Source organism: Geotrypetes seraphini, chromosome 3 (assembly GCF_902459505.1).
Source record: "Geotrypetes seraphini chromosome 3, aGeoSer1.1, whole genome shotgun sequence".
Classification (NCBI taxonomy): Eukaryota; Metazoa; Chordata; class Amphibia; order Gymnophiona; family Dermophiidae; genus Geotrypetes; species Geotrypetes seraphini.
The window spans coordinates 259,362,047-259,385,661 of record NC_047086.1 but is presented as its reverse complement, the minus strand read 5'-3'; the positions used below and the strand labels follow the sequence as shown (position 1 = coordinate 259,385,661).

Below are 23,615 nucleotides of genomic sequence, written 5' to 3'. Positions count from 1 at the left end.
GAGTCAAAACCGGGCGAGACAATCACGCACTGACAATCCGAGCAGACAATTCCGTGCAGGAAGTCAGCGCTGGATTAAAACACTATTTTAAAGCACTTCGAGGAAGTGTGTTTGGGGGGAACCCTCCACTTTATTTAGAACTGTTGGTGCTCCTGTTGGGTGTGGGGTGGGGGAAAACCCCCTATTACAGAGGAAACTAATTTTTCCCTAAAAAAGAGGGAAAAAGGCTGTTTCCTCTAAAATGAGGAGCTCCAATTGTGTGTGTGTGTGTGTGTGGTGGGGGGGTTCCCCCCACCCCTTCGGAGTGCTTTAAAATTGTGTTTTAATCCAGTGCGCTGGTATCCTGTGCTTGATTGTCTGCCTGGAAATGTCCACGCACGATTGTCCTGTGCAGTTTAGTCCATGTACCAAAAAATAGAGAAGTGCTGGCCTTATTTTCTATGACCTATTGGATCTAACTCATTTAAGAATTCATTTCTGAGATTTTGGGGCTCAGGAGTTTGGTGGTTTAAAATTTCTCTTACAATTTTTAGGTTAAAGGGAGATCATGTGTTCGCATCTATATATTTATTGTGAATGCAGCACACAGGGGGAAGGTAATTTTAGAACTAGAACCCAGGGAGGAAAGGCACAACATAGGCATCTATTCTTATAAAAGACTAGCTGATCACCTGGTGTTGCCCGCATATCCCAATCTCAGCAGCAGAATGGCCCTTTCTATGAGCCTCCCTATGTCTCAGCGAGCCCGAAAACTATGGTTTAGACACATCTTTCATATCCTGTAGATTTGAAAACTTGGCCAATTACATTACGTTTCCTTGGAGGCATTGTTACAGCAATGACAGCACAGTGTGACATCATTCCCCAAGCTTCACACAATTGGTCAAAAAAATATCTTTCCCCACCCCCACAGTGTTTGTTCCCAGATAGTAATTGATATCTGTCCATGCGTTTTGGAGTTATGCTGGAACATCCATACATCCATCCGATTATATATTTTTATACATATATATATATATATATATAAAATATACATCTACGTGGCTTTATAAAATTGCTCACTGTAAGATTTTCCCCAAGTTAGGGATAAGTTTGTATGTGTATGTGCCAGCAGAAGTCAGCACATAAATACATAAATACATGTATTTTATAAATACCTGCTTAAGTGCCAATCACACCCCTTGGAAGGCCTACAGATACAGTCATGTGAAAAAATTAGGACACCCCATGAAATATTCAGTTCTTTCTTAAGAAATGTTCACATATCAATGTCAAATCTTTTTTTTAAATTTATCTCTGGAAAAGAAAGTGATGTAATTGCAGGTAAACAACAAACATTTTGCTTGATTTACTCATGAAACAAAAGATATCCACAAAAATGTGTATTCTAATTGAGGAATAAATTAGGACACCCCCATATATCTTCCCACTTAAAGAGGCTCAAATCACACCAAGTGTATCACATCAGGTGTACATGATTAGAACATCATTACTCAGCATTTTGAAGGAGGTTTGCCCTACTTAAACCTCAGATATTAAGTTTGGTGTGCTCATGGTTGCTGCGGTGAGAGTGAACACCATGGTTAGATCAAAAGAGCTGTCTGAGGCCTTCAGAAAGAAGATTGTAGTAGTTTATAATCTGGTAAGGGATTTAAAAAGATCTTGAAAGAATGTGATATTAGCCATTCCACAGTCCAGAAAATAGTGTACAAGTGAAAGACTTTCCAAACAACTGCCAATATGCCCAGGTCTGGCAGTCCAAGCAAGTTGACCCCCAAAGCAGACTGCAAGATGCTAAAAGAAGTCTCCAAAAACCCTAAATGTCATCATGGGACCTACAGCAGGCTCTTGCTACTGTTGATGTGAAAGTGCAGTCCTCTTGCATGCGTAGTTGGTTTTAAGAAAGGTTTGGACAAGTTCCTGGAGGAAAAGTCCATAGTCTGTTATTGAGAAAGACATGGGGAAAGCCACTGCTTGCATGGAATATTGCTACTCCTTGGGTTTTTGGCCAGGTACTAGTGACCTGGATTGGCCACCGTGAAAACAGGCTCCTGGGCTTGATGGACCATTGCTCTGACCCAGTAAGGCTATTCTTATGTTCTTATGTAAAATCTGAAAGAGACTGCACAAATTTAACTTGCATGGGAGGTGTGCAAGGAGAAAAACTTTGCTCTCTAAGAGAAACATCAAGGCCAGACTGAAGTTTGCCAGAGAGAACATAGACAAATACCAGGACTTCTGGAATAGTGTTCTATGGACAGATGAGTCTAAAATTGAATTATTTGAACACTAGAAAAGAGGACATGTTTGGCGTACACCAAATACAGCATTCCAGGAAAAGAACCTCATACCAAATGTGAAGCATGCTGGTGGAAGTGTCATGGTTTGGGGATGCTTTGCTGCAGCAGGACCTAGCCAGCTCACCATCCTTCCCATTCGTTCATTCCATTAATGTTTTCCTTTCTTGACTATATTGTAGTTCCTCCTTCTTCCCTCTTGTGGTCCTGTATAGTTAGTTCTGTTTAATGTAGTTAGCTGTATATGTATTTTATGTCAATTTATGTATTTCCCCATTTTCTTTTATTATATTCTCACCTAGAATTTATGATAGGCGTGTAATCAAATTTTTAAATAAACTATGAAACTCTCATAGAATCCATCATGAATTCTACTGTGTATCAGAGGGTACTTGAGGAACATGTGAGACCATCTGTAAGAAAATTAAAGCTGAAGCGGAACTGGACCCTGCAACACGATAATGACACAAAACTTACAAGTAAATCCACCAAGGACAGGGGAAAGCCGACAGTCGACCACTAGTCGATGGCCTGGGCGACAGGATGCCCCGTAAAAGGAATTACGGACAACTACTCGGACACGGGAGGGGTCGACCACAAAGCAAATGAGGAAGACAACACAGCAGCAGAAAAGGATACTGTGGAAGAAACAGTAGATACTGCTAAGCTTAAAAAGTCCAAGAAGGTAACACAAAAGGAACTCAAATGTATGTATACGAATGCTAGAAGTTTGGGAAACAAAATGGGAAAGTTAGAAGAAATAGCAAAAAACGACAAACTGGAAATCATTGGCATAACAGAAACTAAACTAAACTAAACTAAACTAAACCTTGGGTTTATATACCGCACCATCTCCACGGATGCAGAGCTCGGCACGGTTTACAGGAAGTAGGATGAGAGAGGAACTACAGTGGAGAGATTAAGAGTTAGGTGTAAAAGGGTGGGGGAAGGGGGAGAGGCCTAAGAGGGGGGAAGTGTTACAGTTTTGAGAATAGCCAGGTTTTTAGGTGTTTACGGAAAAGTTGGAGGGAGCTTGAGGTTCGGAGCGGGGAGGTGAGGTTATTCCAGATCTCAGTGATTCTAAAGGGGAGGGATGAACCAAGTTTGCCTGCATGGGAGATACCTTTTGTGGAAGGGAAGGATAGTTTAAAAATTTGGGACGGTCTGGAGGAGGTAGGGGTTGGGGAGTTCCAGGATAGAGGGATTACGGCAGGAAGGATGCCATGTAGGATCTTGTAGGTTAGGCATGCACATTTGAAGTGGATCCTGGGGATTACTGGGAGCCAATGGAGCTTAGACAGGAGTGGCGAGACGTGATCGAATTTGCCTTTCGCGAAAATAAGCTTAGCTGCGGCGTTCTGAATCCACTGAAGTCTGTGGAGGCTTTTCTTGGTTAGGCTGAGGTAGATAGAATTGCAATAGTCCAATCTGGAGAGGATGATGGATTGTACTAGGACTGCGAAGTGTTTTTGGTGAAAATAGGGTCTGACTTTCCTTAGCATGTGAAGGCTAAAGAAGCATTTTTTTTACCAAGGATTGGAGATGGTCGTTGAAGGATAGAGAAGAGTCTAAGGTGACACCCAGGACTTTGCTTGAGAACTTGAGCTGTAATGAGGAGCCAGAGGACAATGGGATGGAGGAGGGTAAATGGACTAATTTTGGGCCGAGCCAAAGGAGTTTTGTTTTGGACTCGTTCAGTTTCATTTGCATTGTGAATGCCCAGGATTGGAGGTTCGTTATGCATGAGGATATGTTCGTAGAGAGGTTAGTGAGGTTCGAGTCGGTCTCAAGGAGCTCGAGGATGTCATCAGCATAAGTGTAAAGAGTTTCAAGGGGGGATAGTTGGAGTAGTTTCAGGGAGGACATGTAGATGTTAAAGAGGATTGGGGAGAGGGGTGAACCTTGTGGGACACCACAAGTCGGGGTCCAGGGGGAGGATGAGGTGCCGCTCATGTTAACCATGTAAGAGTGGGAGCGCAAGAATTTGGAGAACCAATCAATAACTATGGAGCTAATGCCTATCTCGGAGAGTTGGAAAATTAGAATGTCGTGGTGGACAACGTCAAAAGCTGCGGAGAGGTAGAATTGTAGGAGAACAGCAAACTTGTTACGAGAATGCAGTTGCTGAACCTTAGAAATTAGAGAGGCCAATAGGGATTCGGTGCAGAAGTTGGATCTGAAGCCATATTGGTAAGGTAGGAGGATAGAGAATCTTTCTAAGTAGGAAGAGAGCTGGGTAGATATGATGGACTCGAGCAGCTTGGTGAGGAGAGGGATATTTGCTATTGGATGATAGCTGGATGGTATGGAGGGGTCTAGGTCAGCTTTTTTCAGTAAAGGGGTCAGTGCGATGTGTCCCATTTCAGTGGAGAATAGGCCTGATAATAGGGCAGAATTTATGAGTTTGGTAAGAGATGTGATGGCCTGTGTGGGGATTTTCTCAAATAGATAGCAAGGAAATGGGTCCAGGATGCAATTGCATGATTTTAACTTGAGGCAGAGATTAAGGGTCTGAGAATCAGATATGAGCTCGAAGGCAGTCCAGGATCTGTCGGCAGGGATGGGGTTGAGAGCAGCTAGGGTGGGGTTGGGTTCGGGGGGCACCAGAGAGTTGTAGGAGACTGCGGGCGGGAAGGAGCGCCTTAAGATAGAGATCTTATCATTGAAGAATTTTGCTAAGACCTCGGCTGAAGGAGATGAGGGGAGAAGGGTGGAGTCATTTTTAGTGGTTAGGGAGCGCCAAATGTTGAACAGTGTGCTATTCTGGTTGTTGGATTTGGAGATCTTGTCTCCATAGAAGTTCTTCCTTGCTTTTTTTTAATATTGAGTTGTAGAGCTTGATATTGACTCTCCAGGCCTGTCAGTCAGATGGGGATTTGGATTTTTTCCATTTTCGCTCTAAGGCTCGACATTTTTGTTTCAGGTCTCTGTGGAGTGGAAGGTACCAAGGGGCTTTATGGGGATAGGTGATGGATTTAGTGGTTTGGGGGGCGAGGGAGTGGTAGGTAGACTTGGAGAGGGCGATCCAGTTGTGCCAATTGTTTTCAGAGTCTGCAAGCTTGGGAATGGAGGGGAGGTGGTTGAGGAATTTGGTCCAGAACAGATCGCTTGAGATTTTTTTTCCGGAAGGTAATAGAATTGGGGGCTCGTGGAGGGGATCCAAGATGAGACATGAAGATGGGGAGGCAGAAGGCCCCTAGGAGATGGTCTGACCATGGGACGTGTTCCCAACGGGTGTCTTCGGCAGACGTTTTATAAGCAGTGAGGTCAAGGAACTGGATGAAGTCTAGGGTGTGCCCCTTTTCATGGTGGAATGACGAAAACAAATGGGACACAGTACTACAGGGATACAAACTGTACAGAAAAGATAAAGTGGGGCAGAAAGGTGGAGGTATTGCCCTATATGTTTGGGAAGGATTAGAATCCGTGAAAGAGACTATGGCGGAAGAGAAAGAGAAGCTGGAATCTCTCTGGATCAGGATTCCCAGACACAACGATGCTGACATAAAGATTGGCCTTTACTACCGACCGCCGGGACAGAGGGAGGAGACAGACTCGGAAATGATGGAGGAAATTAAACAAGAATGTAAGACAGGTAATGTCATAATCTTGGGGGATTTCAACTTCCTGGGGATAGACTGGGACTTGGGAACCTCCAACTGTGGCAAGGAGGCAAAGTTCCTGGAAGTGCTAGGGGAATGCTTCCTGAAACAGATGGTAGAAGAGCCGATGAGAGGAAACATCACCTTGGACTTGGTCCTAAATGGCATTACGGGTCCGGCAAAGGAAGTAGAAGTCACGGTCCCGCTGGGGACGAGCGATCACAACATGATCAACTTCAAACTTGATGTTGGGAAAGGGAAAGGTACCAAAACCTCAACCATGACTTTAAACTTAAAAAAGGGAAGATACAAGAGCCATGGTGAAAAAACGGATCAAGAAAAAGATGGGCAAAGTCATAACGGTGGAACAGGCATGGTCCCTACTGAAAAATACTATCAAGGAAGCACAAAGCCTCTACATTCCGCGGATGTCCAAAGTAAAGAAAACCAAAGGCAAAAAGAAAGCCGGCGTGGCTTACCAAAGAGGCAAAGGAAGCCATAAATGAAAAGAAGGATTCCTTTAAGACGTGGAAACGCACAAAAACATCTGAAGCATGGAACAAACATAGAGCTGATCAGAAAAAATGTCACAAGGTGGTGAGGGTTGCTAAAAAGGAGAAAATAGTGCAAGAGGCCAAAAATTTCAAGCCCTTTTTTAGATACGTAAAAGAGAATAAACCTGCACGGGAGGCAGTGGGACCATTGGACGACTGGGAGGAAAAGGGTGCGTCAAGGATGACAAACAAATTGCAGACAGACTGAATTCCTTCTTTGCGTCTGTCTTTACAAAGGAAGACACCGCAGCAATACCTGACACAGTGAAAGTGTTCGAGGGAGTCGTACAAGACAGCCTCACCACAGTAGAAGTGGACTTGGACAAGATTTACCACCAGATCGACAAACTTAAAAATGATAAATCTCCTGGATCGGACGGAATTCATCCGAGATTACTAAAAGAACTGAAATTTGAAATCGGAGAACTATTGCAAAAACTTGCCAACCTGTCAATCAAAACAGGACAGATACCGGACGACTGGAAGATAGTGAACGTCACGCCGATATTTAAAAAAGGATCGAGAGGAGTACCAGGCAACTACAGACCTGTAAGTCTCACGTCTGTCCCTAGAAAGATGGTTGAGGCGCTGATCAAAGATAGCATAGTCCGGCACCTAGACACACACGACCTGATGAGAGCCAGTCAACATGGCTTCAGGAAAGGGAAATCATGTTTGACGAACCTACTTCAATTTTTTGAGACAGTGAACAGACAAATTGATAGTGGAGAGCCGGTGGATATTGTATACTTGGACTTTCAGAAAGCGTTTGACAAGATTCCACATGTAAGACTTCTCAAGAAATTACAAGGCCATGGAATAGAGGAAGATATACTAAGATGGATAGGCAAATGGCTAGAGAACAGAAAACAGAGAGTGGGCATAAATGGGAAGTTCTCAGAATGGGAAAAAGTGACTAGTGGTGTACCCCAGGGCTCAGTACTTGGACCCATCTTATTTAATATTTTCATAAATGACCTGGAAAAAGGAACATCCAGTGAAATCATCAAGTTTGCAGACGACACAAAGCTATGCCGGGCAATCAGATTGCAGAAGGACAGCGAGGAACTCCAGAGCGATTTGAATCAATTGGAGAAGTGGGCAGATAAATGATAGATGAATTTTAATGTGGAAAAATGCAAAGTGATGCATTTAGGCAGAAAAAATAAAGATCACAAGTATAGTATGTCAGGTGTAACTCTGGGAAAGACCGAACAGGAAAAGGACCTGGGTGTATTGATAGATAGGACCCTGAAACCATCGGCGCAATGTGCGTCAGCAGCGAAGAAAGCAAATAGAATGCTAGGCATGATAAAGAAGGGAATTACGAGTAGATCAGAGAAAGTTATAATACCGCTCTACAGAGCCATGGTCAGACCGCACCTGGAATACTGCGTCCAGCATTGGTCTCCATACCTAAAGAAGGATATAAAACTGCTAGAGAGGGTACAGAGACAAGCAATGAAGCTAGTGAAAGGTATGGAGAACCTGGACTACGAGGAATGACTTAGGAGACTGGGGTTGCTCTCCCTTGAGAAGAGGAGACTGCGAGGAGATCTGATCGAGACTTTCAAAATACTGAAAGGATTCGACAAAATGGAGCAGGGAAAGCAGTTATTTACAATGTCCAGTGTGACACGGACAAGAGGACATAGACTGAAGCTGAGGGGGGACAGGTCCAGGACGAATATCAGGAAGTTCTGTTTCACGCAGCGAGTGGTGGACACCTGGAATGCTCTCCCAGAGGAAGTAATTGCAGAATCCACCGTTCTAGGATTTAAGGGTAAACTAGATGCACATCTCCTTAAGAGTGGCATAGAGTGATACGGGTAAGGGTAAATTAGATGCACATCTCCCTTGAGAAGCATACAGATATGGGGACTAAAACTATGCCAGGGTACACCTGGCGGGGCCTCCATGTGTGCGGATCACCAGACTTGATGGACCCAGGGTCTGATCCGGAGATGGCAATTCTTATGTTCTTATGAAAACTAAGAAATGGAGAGTCCTGGAGTGGCCGAGTCAAAGCCCTGATCTTAATCCCATTGAGATGCTGTGGGGTTATTTGAAACGGGCTGTACATGCAAGAAATCCCTCAAAAATCTCACAGCTGAAAGAATTCTGCACTGAGGAGTGGGCCAAACTTTCATCAGACCGATGTCACAGACTGGTAGATGGCTACAAGAAGCATCTCACTGCAGTTATTTCAGCCAAAGGGGGTAACACTAGCTATTAGGGTGTAGAGTGTCCTAATTTATTCCTTAGTTAGAATACACATTTTTGTAGATATCTTTTGTTTTATGAGTAAATAAAGGAAAATTTTTATTGTTTACCTGCAATTACATCACTTTCTTTTCCAGAGATAAATTTAAAAAAAAAAAAAGATCTGACATTGATATGTGAACATTTCTTAAGAAAGAACTGAATATTTCATGGGGTGTCCTACTTTTTTCACATGACTTTATATAAAAGTAGACACTGTCAGCTCAGTATTCAGTCACTTATCTGAGTAGCAGCAGCCACTACCCGGATAATTGCTGCTGACTTGATTTTCACTGAATATCATTGCAGACTACCCTGGCACTATCCAGATAGCACAAAGGCAGACCATAAACAAAGTAAGAGTAGTCCCTGGTTATCTGGTTAGAAGTAATATTCACTCTGCTAACTGTATATCTAGCTGAAGTTAGGAAATAAAAAAATGCTGTACTAGCTTTATCTGGTTAACTATCTGAATGATGGACTGAATATTGCCATTAGCTAGCTAACATTAGCTGTCACCACTGAATCTGGATACTCAGCATTGCCACTATGGGGACAATTTTACAACATGACGTCTCCATTTAGGAACCCCAGTAACATGGGCTGAGAGTATTCTGTATGGACATTTGGGGACATAATACTAGTGTGAAGAAATGACATTATCATGGATATGGCTGCCTGACTGTCGAGCTCTCCCCTATCCCGATACAATTTACTCAACTGGACTCTTCAATGCTAAATTGCGAAGAAAGCCACAACAGTTATGATGGCCAAAAAAAACAACTGGATTTGAAGTTGTTTGTTTACCAGTCCCAGCATAGGGATACCACAGACTTGCCACATATGGACTGTCCCTCGTGAGCTTGTTAACTCCTGCGAATGAATAAGACGATTGATGAGCAGGAATCCCAGCTGGTGCAAAGAGGTGAGCACCAGGATTGGCTTTGAGAACTGAAAACTACATTGAAAACTATGCAGAGACCACTCTGCTGAGACGCTGACGGCCTCCAGAAAACTGTGGAAGATAAGAGCTTGTGACTCTGAGAATCTGAAGAAAAGGTCATAGATCACAAAAGTGACATTATACAGCTCCAGAGTCGCTGTGAGATGCTGGAGACTAAGCAGGAGGAGTTGCTTTTAAAGAATGAAGATGGCGAGAACAGAGCGCACCGAAATATTGAAGCAAGAGGCCTCACTAAGATGCAGACAGGTGACCTGGTGGAAGATTTGTGAATAATTTTTATGAGAGGCAGACTCAGTATCTGAGATTCTGCAGATAGACTTTGAGAGAGTGCACAGAGCTATTGGCTGTCAAATCCCAAGCCATCCAATGGGACATAGTGGTTTGTTTTTTTATGCTTCCCGGTGAAAGAGAAAATTCTGGAAGCGGCCCAGAAGATGGGCTATATAGGGTGGGAAGGTGCCAAGGCTGAGCTTTTTGCAGACATGTCAGCCATCACTCACTTTAAGTGGAGATACCTCAAGGAGATAACTATATGCCTGATAGAACATATAGCACAGTTACTTACCATAACAGGGGTTATCCAGGGACAGCAGGCAGATATTCTCACATGTGGGTGACATCATCCATGGAGCCCAGTATGGACAGTGATAAAGTGTACTATTACTTTAAGCTTTTAGCAAAGCTTTGAGACTGCCTGCACTGTGCATGTGTGAGTGCCCTCTCGCCCGATGTTTGTTCGTGAGGTCATCAGTTCTATGCCCAAGTGAAGAACCAACTAGGGGAGGTAGGCGGTTTGTAAGAATATCTGCCTGCTATCTCTGGATAACACCTTTTACGGTAAGTAACTGTGCTTTATCCTTAGACAAGCAGGCAGCATATTCTGACATGTGGGACTACATAGCTTTAGTAAAGAGCATGGAGGGAGAGTTGGCCTCCAATGAAACAAATACTTGTTGCCTTGCAAGAAAATCAGATATACAGTCTGATATGAGTAGGCGGAGGCAAAGGAAGGTAAATAAAGAAAGAGGAATCAGAAGAATCCTATCTTCAACCAGAGGAAAAAGGGGGAAGAACCCAGGGAAAACTATGGGCTCCTTTTACTAAGGTGCGTTAGGGCCTTAATGTGCGGAATAGCGCGCGCTAAATTGCCACATGCACTAGACCTTAATGCCAGCATTGGGCTGGCGTTATTCTAGAAGCGTAGCGCGTGGTAATTTTGTGCGTGCGCTAAAAACGCTAGCGCATCTTAGTAAAAGGAGCCCTATATGTATGGAGATTATTTGAACTCATAGCGGCAGGGGAATCCAAACATAGGTGAGTAAGATGCCATAAAGACTCAAGAAGAAAAGAATAAATGGATACTGGTTAGAGAATGACACGGTGGCGGTTTACCCGCGGCCACTGCGTTTAGCCGCGGGTAACCCGCCAAAACGGGGAACGAAAACTAGCAGTCGCTGCGGGGACGGGGACAAGGCCATTCACCGCCCCGTGGAGCGGTGAATGGTCTTGTCCCCGCAGTGAGGCATGAAGGATCGCGCGGTCCCCGCAGCCCACACTCGCCTGCCCAATCGATCCTAGTGATTAGCCAGCTCTCTCCCTTCTCCTCACCTTAGTTTGTAGGTTTTCTTTTTCGGCGACCCTAACGCTATCAAAGAGCTGCGCACCCGCTGCTGCTCAGTTTAAATCTTCTGCTCTGACGCAACCGGAAACAGGAAGTTGCAGCAGAGCAGAAGATTGAACACTGAGCAGCCGCGCGTGCGCGGCTCTTTGGGAAAGCATGCAGGTCGCCGAAAAAGAAAGCCTGCAAACTAAGGTGAGGAGAAGGGAGAGAGCTGGCTAAACACTAGGATCGATTAGGCAGGCGGGTGGGGGCTGCAGGGACCGTGCGATCGCCCGTGTTCCCGGCTCAAACTGGAAGGAGGGAGTGAAAGGGAAAAGGATTCTGGGCCAAGGGGATGAAGATGGAAAGAAAAACCCACAGCAGGAAAGAAAGGGAAGGACAGGCAGGTGAGCCAGATGCTAGAAGCAGGGGGGGAAGAAGAAAGAGGGAAAAAAGCTAGATGAGACACACTGGTAAGGAAGAGGAAGATAGGGGAAATCTGGACACAGGAAGGTAACATAAAGAGGGGAAATTATGTGCATGGGGCATAGGGACAGAGACATAAAGGGGACATGCCATGGGGATGGTATATGGACACAGGGGGGGGCAATGGCAGATACATAGGGAAGATATTAGAAATGGGGAAAATAGGAGCACAGAAGCGAGATGGTTTGTGGGGATGGGACAGGGACCGAGCTCGCAGGCTCCAGTGGCTTGCACAAATTACATTGTAACGTGCCATGAAAATAAGAGGGAGGAAGGTAGATAGATAGACCACGCGAGAGGAGCTGAAGGGTGGTAGAAAGGAACAGATGGTAAAGGAGGGAGGGAAGGGTGATGGTGGAAAGGAATAGGACAGACATTGAAGGAGGGTGCAGAGGAACAGACCCTGAAGGGAAATGTGGAAGACAGAATGGGAAGAAGACAGATGCTAGACTATGGGGGAGCGGAGGGAAGAAGATGGGTGCTAGACCAATTGGGGGGGGGTGTGAAGGGAGAGGCACAGTAACAGCAAATGAAAGATGCAGAGAGAAGACACACAGTGGATGGAAGGAATTGAATGAGAAGATGTGGAAAGCAGAAACCAGACAACAAAGGTAGAAAAAAAATTCTATTTATTTATTTTTTGCTTTAGGATAAAGTAGTATATTAGTTGTGTTGATAAAAATTTATAAACAAAGCCCTGCCAGCTGAACATCTCTTTCTCTAGTTCAGCAGCAGGAACTTTGATTTATAAGAAAGGAATAAGCTAAATATTACAGTACTAAGGCTTATATGGATGCAGCGGTGACGGTGACGTGAATGGGATGGCAGTGACAGTGACGGGGCGGTGAAAGGGATGGCGGGGACGGTGACGGGCGGTGAAGGGAATGGCGGTGACGGGGTGGTGCAGAGGATGGTGGGCCGGGGACGGGGCGGTGACGGGGACAGATTTTTTCCCCGTGTCATTCTCTAATACTGGTAAATGAACATATATGGCTGGCAAGACCAAGAAGAACAGTTGAAACTAGTCATGTCTCAGGTAGACACAGATGGGTAATGAAAAGGAATTTTGCCAAGTAAAATGGCAGCATGGTTCCCATTGAATAGAATAGTTTTATAGGAAAAAAGGAAAAAAACACCTTAGCAAAGTCGTTACTATGGTTTATAGAAAGTAAATTGAAAGAAAGTGGCGGACTGGGGTCAAGACCACAAGTGAAAAATGCTCTCCTTGAGGGCTGTGAAAGAGCTCTGGTATGTCTTGAAAAATGAAGAGAGTCAGTGCAAGGATTGCAAAGGAGAAATAGCACGTCTGAATGGAAATGTTGGATATCCCGGTAGGGAAGGAAAACAAAGAGAAGAATATACAAATTTATATGCAGAAACCAACCTCATCTTTTACTAAAAAGGAGAGTAATGAGCTCAGAAACTTGAGGATAAAGTAAGAGATATAGGACCTTTTCCTAATTAAAGGAAGGAATGGTGGAAAGAAAAGCTACCATGATTCTGGTTGCGAATAGTGAAGAAGCACAACAACAAAAAAAATGTGTACCAATGGAAGTGAACTGTAGAATGATCGGAGGATAGTGCCATTCTGTTCCCTTTTTTTTTTGAGAATAGAAAAAAACTAGACAGTAAAGGCAAGCCTGTTGGAAGTTAACTCATGTGCAATTTGACTTGAATGCTTGCTACCAAATTATTAGAGTTTACCCCTGAACCAAGACATATCAACTGAAAGTGATGTGACACTGTAGAGTTGAGGCTGACCTAATAGAAATGTAAAGAGGCAATGTGCCTGTAAGTTAGAGTTGCTTTATAGGTCTTTATTGAGAAGCAAGGGAGGTAATAAGGCTACAAAAAGAAGGTGGCCATGAAGTAAAAGAGAGAAACAGATTAACTGTGCAACCAGAACGAAAAAGTATTGTTTCACAGAAAATTACATGATTAAGAGAAGCATGAAAATAAAAGATAGAAAGGCTGGAGATGGAACACAAAGTTCACTAGCCCAGTGGAAAAGAATCGTAGACTCAGTATGAGGCACTATTTTTGTATTGTAGCAATACAAGCCAGAGAAAAGATGGAAAGCACATACTGCTGGAAACATTATTTCCAGCTGAAACATGTGATGAAACTATGAGTGGAAGAAAAGCATACTGTCATGTGGAATGAAATATTACCATGCAAATAAATGCACAGAGTAGGTTTTGGAATCCTGAAGGAGTGTATAGCAACTTCTGTAAACAGCACCAGGGTGCCCAAGAAAAGAAATACGTGGAATGTAACTTGCTATAAGAAAGAGGTCACAGCGAGCTACAAAGCAACATCACAGAAAACTGAGATAGGTTTTAATTGTAAATCCCTTGGATTTCAGCATACTGTAGTCAGCACCAGGCCATTTTGAATTGTGCAGCTGGTGGAGAGTGTTTACATGCTTTAGCCAGGAGGGGAGCTATGTTGTTTCCTGTGAGCCACAGAGAAGAATAGAAAGTGAGGAACAAAACTAAATGCAGGAAAAAGGAAGATGTGTAGAGATCTATATTGGATTCTGAAGATATGTGTGAACCTGTTCCAGCTAATAGTGAACATTCCAGAATAGGTGAGGAAAGGTTCAAGAACTGGTCTAGAATTATAAAGTTAGACCATACCGTCAATCAGTCTTCAATGTAAGGAAATTGCTTATGGCCATGGCCTACTGCCAACATCATGAGGTGCTCTCCATGGTGGTCAGCCTGGATGCCAAAAAAGCTTTTGATAAAGTGTTGTGGCCCTTTCTATTTGGGTCCTTTCACACCTGGGTGTGCAAGGCATGTTTTTGCAAGCTATTACAGCTCTTTATCATAATCCAACAGCTTGTGTGTTAGTCAACGAGATACGGTCCCCCCCTTTCCTATTGCTCGAGGAACCAGACAGGGGTGTCCCTTTTCCTAATTGCTTTTTCTTTTAAAATTGGAACCGTAACTTTCCATGATCAGGCTATCCTCAGGCATCACGGGGGTCCCGCTGTCAGAGGTCTCGGTTAAGGCACTCGCTTATGCTGACGATCTCTTGCTAGTTCTAACTGACCCCCAGGAGTCTTTACCCATTCTCTTGGATACCATCTCTCATTTTGGGGCCTTCTCTGGGTTTACTTTAAACTATCCTAAGTGTCAGGCTCTTCCTCTACTTCCAGAGGTTAGGGCTTCATGGGTGGGTCCCTTTACTTTACAGTGGGTGGCAGATCATATCAAATAGTTAGAGGTCTTAATTCCTGTTCACCTCTCCCATTTGTATGCTCTCAATGTGCAGTCTTTATACTGCTGTGAAGTTAAATCTTTGACGAGCCTACCCTATTTTCCTGCTTTGTAGAATTCATTTGTTTAATATGATTTTGGCTCCAAAGTGGATGTATGTTTTCCAGATACTACTCCTATTTTTGAGGATTAGAGATGAACGGAGATTGCAACAGTTTCTGCAGGCTTATCTGTGGCTGGGATAGAGGGTGAGGCTCCCTTATTCTGCTATTTGTACCTCGGTCTCCATGGGGGGCCTGGGCCTCTTGAATGTCAAATTTCTTACTGTTGCTTGTGCTATGCAGCACATCAGTGACTTGTTTCGCTCTGCTGAGGACTTGAACTGTCACTCTTGGACTCTGTGCATTTCAGTTGTTACCTCCATGTCATGGGACTGCATCCCCCGCCTGTTGCCATGCTGTCTCATCTGCTTCCTACGGCTGTTGCTGCATGGAGATGGATTTCTAGACATCACGATTTTTCTGCTAAGGCTTCACCATATCTGGCCATCAGACACAATTTGCACTTTCCAGTGGGTACTTCCTCTGGACTTTCAACTCTGGACGCAGAAAGGTATTCATTATCTTTTTCATGTGTTCACGGAGGAGGGCAAGATGATGCCCTTTTCGGATTTGCAAAAGGAGTCATCTCTTTCACCACAGGATATTTTTCCTCATTTGCAACTTCGTCATTACATCAGGAGTCTCTGTTGGACTGATCTGACCGAAGATGTCCAGGAGGAACTAGGATTTCTATTTACCCTAAGGATCCAGAATAAGGTTCCTCTGAGATACTATCATAGAGCCCTTTTGGACTCATCTCTTACCCTTGTGTACTGAGCATATATATGCAGCAGCGTGGGAGTCTGATCTCTCCATTACCTTGTTGGAGACTACCTTCAAGTCCTTTGTTCTTGCTATTTGTAAGGTTACAGTCAATGTAGCCTGTTGGGAGCTGCAATATAAATTTGCTCTTCATCTTCATATATCTCCCCGCCGGGCCTAATTGGCTGGGATAGCTCAAACCTCCAGCAGTCCCAAGTGAGGGAGTCCACTTTGGGTCACATGTTCTAGCAGTGCCCTCTAGCAGCGATTTTGGGATCTGTTGTTGCGGGCCCTCTCCTCTCTTTGGAAGTGTGGATTAAAGCTGGAGGCACAAGTCCTTTTGCAATTCCCTAATCCAAAGGGCTACTCTACTTTTCTTCAACGGGCGATGCTTCAAGGAAAAAAGACTATTTTGTTGCTTTGGCTGAAGCAGCGGACACCTACTCTTCAATAATGGAGACAGCATATGAAAATGGATCGCACCCAGCATATGAAAATGGATCGCACCCAGCTCAGAACTATGGATTCTTCAGCGGGCCGGTGGTTTCTGCACATTTGGGGACCCTTCTGGAATTCCTTTTCCCCAATTGCAAGGAGTAGACTTTTGGACTTCCTAAGATGCTGCGAGAGTCAAGCTGTGTATCTTATGTTTGTGATGCTTCCTTTTGTCCTCTTTTGTTGTTTGTTGTTTTTGCTGCTCTATTTTTGTATTGATGGTTTTCGTGTTGGATGTGCTTGTTTTCTTGTGCTCAATAAAAATGATTTAAACATAAAGTTAAACCATAGAGAAAGCTAGAAAAGGATAAATTCATCCTAAATAGGATGTGCAGTGGCTTCTTCCTCCCCTAAAGCCACTTCCAAGCATCCAAGTTCTTTAGAATAAAGAAGTGGATGGAGATAAAAGTTTATCTTGACATTGTCCATTTGGCATTAGCAAATGGGCAGTGGGGTAAGATAATCTAAAAGAAATATGATGAATATCTCCTGTGTTGAAGAACCTGGTTGATCCTGCTGAGGGAACATAATCAGTGAATTATCTGATATGGTATTCTCCATCTTCGAGGCCTTAGCAGAGAATGTGGAGGAAACACATAGTCAATGAAGAAAGATGATCCACTCTAAAGGCTCTACACTGATAGTGGATCTCTGGTAAATGGAAAAATGTGGGAGATGATCCAACTTAGCAGGCTCTACACCCAGGTTTGATCCCTCTGACAGAGTCCTGGTAATATAATAAGCAGAGTTGTTGTGATGGGTGGAATAGACGATCCAAGACGATCCATCTGAACTTGGTCTACACTTTTGATGGAGGTATTATGATGAAGTGATAAACAGAAGAGTTGTGACATACTTAGGCTGAAAATCATGCAGAAAACACTAAACTAAACTAAACTAAACCTTAAGTTTGTATACCACATCATCTCCATACAGATAGAGCTTGACACAGTTTACAGGTAATTTAATAAATGAGGGAAGGACATAAGAAATTAGAGGTTAAGAAGAGGATAGCTAGCTTTACATTTTAAATAGATAGCTTTATGCCATGTTCACTGCATTATGTTGCACAAAAAAGGTGATCTCACCTTACAGGCTCTATACCCATGGTGGATCCCTACAATAGTTCTCAACAGTGCTGTCAATACGAGTATGCACAGTGGAGAACAATGAGTAAGAATCCCAGTTTCCAAGTGTAGATTATGAAGAAATCAAATGATCCAGGTCAGTGAGTTCAGTATTCACAGCTGGAAGTCAGGAAACTATCAATAGAGGATCAAAGAGAGTCAATTTTGCTGGGAGCAATAGTAAGAGAAAGCAGGTTCTCCCAGCTCTTAAAGAGTGCCTCCTGAAGGAGAGTACAGAGGCAACTTAAGAAGTTCTGTAGGAAGCTCATCGTAATATAATGTATCAAGATTCTGCTTTGGATTCAGCATCTGACTCCAATTTGAGAGTCAGAGCTTCTCTGAAGCTGCCTGATATACTTAGGAAAAAAGAGGAGATGGATTTGAAGGGATGCCATATGGTTCTATAGCAGATAATATAGACTCACACTGTGTCAGAATACATATCTGGTACCTCAAAAGATTGTTGACTGAGAAGTGTCGAGAATATTCAATGAAAAGATGATGGATAGACTATGCCACTGAGTCGGCTACTGACTCATGGCAACATGCACAATGAAGAATCCACCCTGTGATGTTTCACAGCAGACTACAGGAGTGGTTTGCCAGTACCTTCTCCCATGCAGTATGTGGCTTCTCAGTGTAACTACTGTTCTGATGGTAAGAGCAGGCCTTCTCAGGGCAGCCAGGCTGTAGGTTCTTAGTAACACCGGATCGATAATGACAAAGGAGAATTGTATCATGAGATCTTGGTCATAGTGTCGAAGAAAAAACTGTAGTCGGTACCTGTGGGCCTTATGTGCAATTTTCAGCATGGGTCAGTACCGAGGAATTCAATATTAGTATCGATGCCACATGCATACTTGAAAATGTCACCGATATCCCTATTAAATAACTCCTTCAGTTGATCCTGGAAGGAATGTACCAGTACCACTGGCTCATCCGCAGGTACCGTCGAAGCTGTCAAGGGTAACTCAATGCATTACATAATCTTCTGACGTTGAACAAAATGAATACATGCACTGGTAACATATGCCATCAAGTGGTATTGTATGTGAAGCAGGGTGTCAAAGCGTTGATACCTCAAGAGAAAGCACACTTTAGAATTGACAGCCTAGAAGGCGAATAGAATGCTAGGTATAATCAAGAAAGGTATTACAACCAGAACAAAAGAAGTTATCCTGCCGTTATATCGGGCGATGGTGCGTCTTCATCTGGAGTACTGCATCCAATATTGGTCGCTGTACCTTAAGAAGGATATGGCGATACTCGAGAGGGTTCAGAAGAGAGCAACATGTTTGATAAAAGGTATGGAAAACCTTTCATACACTGAAAGATTGAAGAAACTGGGGCTCTTTTCCATGGAGGAGACTTATAGGGGATATGATTGAGACCTATAAGATCATGAAGGGCATAGAGAAAGTGGAGAGGGACAGATTCTTCAAACTTTCGAAAACTACAAGAACGAGAGGGCATTCGGAAAAGTTGAAAGGGGACAGATTCAAAACCAATGCTAGGAAGTTCTTCTTTACCCAATGTGTGGTGGACACCTGGAATGCGCTTCCAGAGGGCGTGATAGGACAGAGTACGGTATTGGGGTTCAAGAAGGGATTGGACAATTTTCTGAAGGAAAAGGGGATAGAGGGATATAGATAAAGGATTGCTACACAGGTCCTGGACCTGTTGGGCCTCCGCGTGAGCGGACTGCTGGGCACGATGGACCTCTGGTCTGACCCAGCAGAGGCACTGCTTATATTCTTATGTACACTGAGAAATGATGGCATCGATGAAAGAGATGCATCGAGAGACTCGATGCTGAAAATGTCTATGACGCTGGACTCTATGCATGATGAGGAGGAGTAAAAAGAAGGCTGAAAAGCTATCAACACTGTTGATGGGCAAAGGCTTTAAAATTGCCTAAAGGCCCCATCACACCAAAACCTCTTTTATTTTGGTTTTAAAGAAATAAGGTAGAAAATAAAAACAATGAACAAGTAAGAAAAAAATAACAGTAAAAATGAAAAAGGGAAGAGGGAAGGCAACTCAAGGAACAAAGTTTAGATATGTCTTCATTCTGTGGAAAATGAAAAACTGATGACCTCATAAGCCGATGTCGGGCAGAAAGGCATTTGCAGATGCATGGTGTGGGCAATCTTGAAGCTTTGCTAAACTCTGCAGCAGGGTTAGGAACACGGAAGACTGTGAAAACCTGCAAAGGGACCTAACGAGACTGGTAGACTGGGCAAATAAGTGGCAAATGAGTTTTAACGTAGAGAAATGCAAAGTCATGCATGTAGGGAAAAAGAACCCGATGTTCAGCTACAAAATGGGGGGAACACGGCTAGGGGTGAGTAACCTTGAAAGGGATCTGGGGGTGATGGTTGACACATCACTGAAACCATCGGCGCAGTGTGCGACAGCCTCAAAGAAAGCAAACAGAATGCTGGGCATCATCAAAAAGGGTATCACAACCAGGACGAAGGAAGTCATCATGCCGCTGTATCGTGCAATGGTGCGCCCGCACCTGGAGTACTGTGTTCAATACTGGTCGCCGTACCTCAAAAAGGATATGGCGGTACTCGAGGGAGTGCAGAGGAGGGCGACTAAACTGATAAAAAGGTATGGAAAATTTCTCATACGCTGACAGGTTAAAAACGCTGGGGCTGTTCTCTCTGGAGAAGAGGAGACTTAGAGGGGACATGATAGAAACCTTCAAAATCCTAAAGGGCATAGAGAAAGTGAATAAGAACAGATTCTTCAAACTGTGGGGAGCCACAAGCACTAGGGGTCACTCGGAGAAATTGAAAGGGGACAGGTTTAGAACAAATGCTAGGAAGTTCTTTTTTACCCAGAGGGTGGTGGACACATGGAACAAGCTTCCGGAGAAGGTGATAAGCCAGAACTCTGTACAGGGGTTCAAGGAAGGTTTGGATAGGTTCCTGGAGGATAAGGGGATAGAGGGGTACAGATAGAACTTGAGGTAGGTTATAGAAGTGGTCAGTAACCACTTCACAGGTCGCGGACCTGATGGGCCGCCGCGGGAGCGGACCGCTGGGCAGGATGGACCTCTGGTCTGTCCCAGTGGAGGCAACTTCTTATGTTCTTATGTTCTTAAAGTGATAGTACACTTTACCACTGTCCGTACTGGGTTCAATGGATGACATCACCCACATGTGAGAATATGCTGCCTGCTTGTCTAAGGATAATATTAGATACTGGTGGCATTACCCCTTTGGTCTCTCCTTTGCTCTTGATAACAAAGTCCACAAGATTGTCACCTTTCAGGAGTGCCAAGCAGTGCTTCGGGAAGCTAAATTATGGAAGTACTTGGACAAATTATCACAGAAGCCTGAAAGCAGGAGGTGCCAAGGCCCACTCCCCCAAAGATGGCATCGTGTGGAGATGAGACAGTGCTTGATGGACTGGGTACCTATTTGCCCTGTTGGACATGGTTGGAGTGGTTGATATCTTTGAAGCTGTGGGAAGTTGCTATTGCCTTTTAGATTTAATATATAGTTGGTATTTATTACAATGTTGGGTGATGGGGACTGGGGGGGTGTAATAGGGGAGACATATTACTCTTGAGGCCTATGAATTCATGGGCAGTTTGTGTGAGTGGAAGGGGGACTCTACAGGGAAGAGGGAGGTATTACCCTAATTGCAGTATGCTCACAGGTTGTGTGTATGAGACGCTTACATGTGTGTGGTGGGTGAATGTGCCCTAATAATTGTGGGTTCAGGGGTCATTGGCCAAGGTCTAATGATTTCCTATGATGGGTACACTTCTAAAATTGATTACTTTAAATGCTAGAGGCCTAAATACCCCACATGATGAAGTAGTTCTGTGCCTTAAATAAGCCTGGGGGACAGCTTATTAACCTGGACAGGTTAGTTTTGGTGAAATGAGCAAACATGAAATTAAAATTCAGCCATTACGCTTTCTCACAATGCACAGGATTCACTAGTTAGAAAAACCTGTTGATAGATAGGGCCTAATCCAAGAGCAGGTGAGCATGTGTAATTAGTGGCTATACATATGTATATAAACCCAGAATATTGGATAAACCAGAATATTCTCAATCAGAAAGGCAAAAGATGGGAAATTATCATATTGATTTGGAAAAACCCCACATGTGCTGTGTGCTTGATGGAAAAAAAAATGCAGGTTAGGACATTAGCGTGATTGATAAGCGCTATAGCAAATTTACTCCAGATGGCAAAGCTTAAGTTTCATAAGGTTTCATTGTTCAAATGTGTGTTCAGTCTGATCTAGAGAGGTCCTTAGGGAAGTACAGGCAGACTTTGACCTGGTTGCCTTACATTCCAAGAGGCCCTGATTTTGCAGCAAAAACTACTAATGGGATACACATGTGTAGTATTGTATAGATCCAGAATTAAGTTTTAGTAAATTTTAGTAAGCCATTAAAATTATACACTAGGAATTTACTTATGTAGCTTCAGGTAACAATTGTAGATTAGAATATATTTTACTTTGAAAATTATATTTTATATATTTTAAACGTAAAGAAATTCTGAGAAGACCACATCTGTAGTTTGATCTCTCTGACCTTTAAGCTAAGCAACTCGCTCTACTCTGTGGAACTCTGAGGGGGGGGGAGAGTAGCCCCTCCTTCTTCTGTTCTGATAAAGGGACACAGACTTTTCAGCACAGAGATGCAGGCTGACTGTAACAGAAAAGGTTTAAAGCTGTGTAAGTGGATTATCTATTGTGAGTATATTCCAATATTTGTTTTTGTATTTTTCTTTATAAATCATGTAAGCTTAGTATAAGAATGTAATGTTTTAGGTATAAGAATATAAATTTTAGCAATGCTTTTGTGACATGCCCCCCCATATGAAGGTATTGAAGCAAGCCTTATATGGAAGCAAATATTGTTGTCATGTAAGGTATATATCAGTGGTTCCCAAACCCTGTCCTGGGGGACCCCCAGCCAGTCGGGTTTTCAAGATATCCCTAATGAATATGCATGAGAGAGATTTGCATATAATGGAAGTGACAAGTATGCAAATCTCTCTCATGCATATTCATTAGGGATATCTTGAAAACCCGACTGGCTGGGGGTCCCCTAGGACAGGGTTTGGGAACCACTGGTATATATGAATGCACAACTAGTATAGAGTCAAGTTCGTTGCCAAAAATACCATATTTTGCGCGTCTGCGATGAACTACTGATGCAAATACCTTTTGAAAGTTGCACTGATAAATATTAATAAAAAATATCTGGTTGGAAAAATTTACATCATTGTCATTATTCCTGCACACCTAAAAGAAGGTCTAGCTGCTCAAGTGGCACCCCAGATGGGAATGTCACTTTAGGGCGCGCTTAGGTCAGATTACCTACTTAATTTGCGACTGCGGTAGGACAGGCGCTCTAGGTGTGTTCATATACTTAAAATTCTTGCAGAAAGAATTTTTCTTGGTTGTCGAACAAAAGTGTTCAGTCCGTTATCCAAAAAAAATGGACAAGTTATTCCATGGAAGTCGACAGAAGTTCTGAAATCGTAAGTAGCATTGCATGTTTTATTTGCATGATAATAGTGAAAGGATAAAGAAAAAAAAAAAGACGTAGGAGAAGTTAATGCCTTGTGTAAGCTAGGAAAAATGGATATTGTATTATGTGTATAGTTTTGTTAAGATTTGTGATCTCGGGGGCATAGAGGTAAAATCCTAGGTTTTGCTCTGTAAATTTATTGTTTCTGCTGTCTATAAATTGGTATTTCAGTGGCATTTGTAGTTGTCAGATTTCTTTTTATCTTTTTCTCTCTGCCTTTACAGCTGTATTTTTATGTTCAGTTAAGTTGTATGTCTCCTGCATAGGGAAGTGTGCTTTGTAAATGTTTCCTGGGGTTCCTTTGTTTTCTTAATGAGTTTTGTTTTTCTGAAGTTTGCTTGTTTTCTAAGTGGAAACAGTATTTTTTTTAAAAGTTGTGCCATTTGCCCCAGGGGATCTAGGAGTTTGTAGTGTGTAATCCTATATAATAAAACCCTAGAGCGCGCATGCGCTCTTGAAATTTCGTGATCCCTGCCGCTGTGATTTCTGACCCGTGGCCGCGTTCCATTTTAGAACGCGGAGGCAGGGATCACTCTAGCCATTCCCCTTCTCCCGCCCTCACTCACCAACC

At 43.3% G+C, this 23,615-nt stretch overlaps 1 protein-coding gene across 5 annotated transcripts in view; it reads right to left on the bottom strand.

The window, feature by feature from the left end:
- NDUFAF7 (NADH:ubiquinone oxidoreductase complex assembly factor 7) overlaps window positions 1-23,615 on the bottom strand; it is a 268,244-nt gene that overhangs the window by 35,291 nt on the left and 209,338 nt on the right. The gene's annotated exons all lie outside the window — the stretch shown is intronic.